The sequence below is a fragment of the Neophocaena asiaeorientalis genome, unplaced genomic scaffold (genome assembly GCF_003031525.2).
Source record: "Neophocaena asiaeorientalis asiaeorientalis breed wild unplaced genomic scaffold, Neophocaena_asiaeorientalis_V1.1 scaffold264, whole genome shotgun sequence".
In the NCBI taxonomy this organism is placed as follows: Eukaryota; Metazoa; Chordata; class Mammalia; order Artiodactyla; family Phocoenidae; genus Neophocaena; species Neophocaena asiaeorientalis.
This window is the reverse complement of record NW_020185332.1, coordinates 1,663,115-1,666,011: the sequence shown is the minus strand read 5'-3', so window position 1 is coordinate 1,666,011 and position 2,897 is coordinate 1,663,115.

The following is a 2,897-nucleotide window of genomic DNA, read 5'->3' as shown; positions in this document are numbered from 1 at the left end:
CCCGTACCCCTCCCCCGCGGACCAGCCCCGGACTTGGGGGCGACTGGGGAAGTGGAGACCCAGCGGACCGCCGAATGGGTCTGGGCTGCGGAGAAACCCGCAAAGCTGTGGGATTCCCTCTGACCCACTCTTTCTGCTGCGCCCTCCTGCACCGTGTCCAAGTCTATATTGTCGAGATAATTCCCTAAAAGCTGCACAAAGTTGTCAAAGATTCGGTTTTCCTTTGGTTTCCGGTCCTTCCAACCAAAGGCTAGGACGTTTAGCTGCAAGACTGGCCTCTTCAGACTGAAGAGTTCTGGCGCTTGGGTGGACAGAGGTAGGAGAAGTGGGAAGGCAGCTTCATCCCGGGCCCTGGGAGAGCGGACCCAACAGGACAATGAGAACACTTAAGTGACCCGATTCCGATGTTCTGCACGCTGTTTAGACCCGCAAACCCAGGCAGTCACTCTTGGAACTCATCTGAGAGATAATCATATCGCCCCTGCTCACTCATAGGGAAATTTAAAGAACACAGGTCATGACAAATAGCCTGGTAACTGGGAAAGCATATTGAAAGTTAAAATTCCCAGTAACATTTCTATGCCACAAAGAAGACTCAAGGTTTCATGTCAGAGAACATAAAAGGAGACAGCATCAGTCTCAGGTAAGAAGTGTTATGGAAGATAGGCATGCCTCTTAGGACATACATCCCCATGCTGGCCCTCAGAGATCTTCAGTCTCGGCCACTCACTATTAAATGATCTTCTGTTGAGTCCAGCATGATGTGCTAGTCCATCAAAATTACTGAGCATCTACTAAGTTCAAGGAGCAGGAGGCTTAAAGAGAGTAGTCTCTGCCTCACTCAGCTATTGGCATTGGACTGGTCTGGGAGAGGAGTAATTACATCTCTTTTTCGATACCAACTCCGGAATCTTGGAGCAGGAATGTTAACCATATATAAAACTAACTTTGGTGCAGATGAGTAAAGAAAAGGCCTCCAGAAATCAGATAAGTTTACTAGTGATGGGGTTTGTGCAGCCCAGGGACTCCTTACTCTGTAGTAGCAACTGGAAGGTGAGCTTGAGAGGCAGGACTTGAGACACACGAGCAAGCAGTAGGGCAGTAGGAGGCAATGGAGAAAATCAGGGTCGGGCACACACCGAAGCTCCAAACCAATCTCATTATGAGGAAGGGCAGGAATGATGAGCTTCTATTGGCCATAGGAAAGGGAGGGGAGGGGGTGGCCCTCCCGTGGGCCCAAAGTCCTGGAACTCCCTCCTGCAGGGCTTGAATTCTCAACAACTCCTTCTTGGCTTGTCCTAGACTCAGGAGAGGTCAAATTGGTGTCCTGGGATGCTGTCATTTTAAATTCATTTTGACAAGTGTTTAATTCTTCTTTATCACAACGCTTGCTCTGAGAGTGATATGCAAATAATGGCTATTCTCCTGCATGCAAAATGTGCAGTATCTCTCCCTATGATCTGTCAATTAACTTGGGGCTGGCTCACTAGCCACTTTGGGGGTGGTCCTGGGCAGGGCAGCCTCTGGCTCTTGGTTCCCTGCAGTAGAAAAGCAACCACACTCCAGGCACTGTAAAGATCTTAACAGACCAGCTGCCAGCTGTGATCCTGAGATGTGTGTGGTGTGTAAGTGTGGAGTTCGGTGTGTGACTCTTGTGCTTAGGTTTGAGTTTATGGACACAAGGGTGTTTGTGAAGGTGACAGTGCATGTAGGATGGGTCTCTGAGCTTGTAGGCACAGTGCCCACATGTGTGAACATGCAGCCATGGGCAATTTTGGAGACCAGAGTTAACAAAGAAGAGTTGTTGAGCCCAAATCTCCAGAGTTGGTGGTTCACTCCTCCCTTGCACCCAAGAAAGTTAAAAAATGTGTGTCCAGATGGAAAGAGATCCCGGAAGAGCCTAAAAGAGTGTCATCAAAGAAAGCATCTTTCCTAAGTTTAGGTGCTTTTCTGAAGTGCCTGTTGAGGTAGGGAGATGGTTCAGTTCGTTTTTGTTTTTGTTTTTTTGGTGGGGAGGGTTCCTATCCTAGGATTCTGAGTAACCCGTTCTCTTTTAAATTTTTATTTTATTGAAGTATACTTGATGTACAATATTATATATTACAGGTGTACAATACAGGGATTCATAATTTTTAAAGGTTATACTCCATTTATAGTTATAACTATATTCCCTGTGTTGTACAATATATCCTTGTAGCTTATTTTATACCTAGCAGTTTGTACCTGTTAACCCCCTACCCCTATCTTGCCCCTTCCGCTTCCTCTCCCCACTGGTAACTTCTAGTTTACTCTCTCTAATGGGTCTGTTTCTGTTTTGTTATATTCATTTGTTTACTTTTTAGATTCCACATATGTGATATCATACAGTATTTGTCTTTCCCTGACTTATTTCACTTAGCATGATACCCTCCAAGTCCATCCATGTTGCTGCAAATGGCAGAATTTCATTCTCTTTTATGGCTGAGCAGTATTCCATTGTATATATTTACCGCATCTTCTTTATCCATTCCTCTGTTGATGAAACACGTTGCTTCCGTATCTTGGCAATTGTAAATAATGCTGCTATGAACAGTAGGGTGCATGTATCTTTTCAACTTAGCGTTTTTGTTTTTGTTTTGATATATACCCAGGAGTGGGATTGCTGGGTCATATGGTAGTTCTATTTTTAGTTTTGTGAGAAACCTCCATACTGATTTCCACAGTGGCTGTACCAATTTACATTCCCATCAGCGATGTACAAGGGTTACCTTTTTTTCAGAGATAGATCCGTTCTTTCTTATAACCACCTGCTCTTTCCCTCAAAAACCAACATTTCCCATCCTGGTAGGAAATACATTCTCTCGTGCAGAAAGGCTGAGGAAATTCTAGTCATTTGGTTCCAAAAGAGAACATTTCTG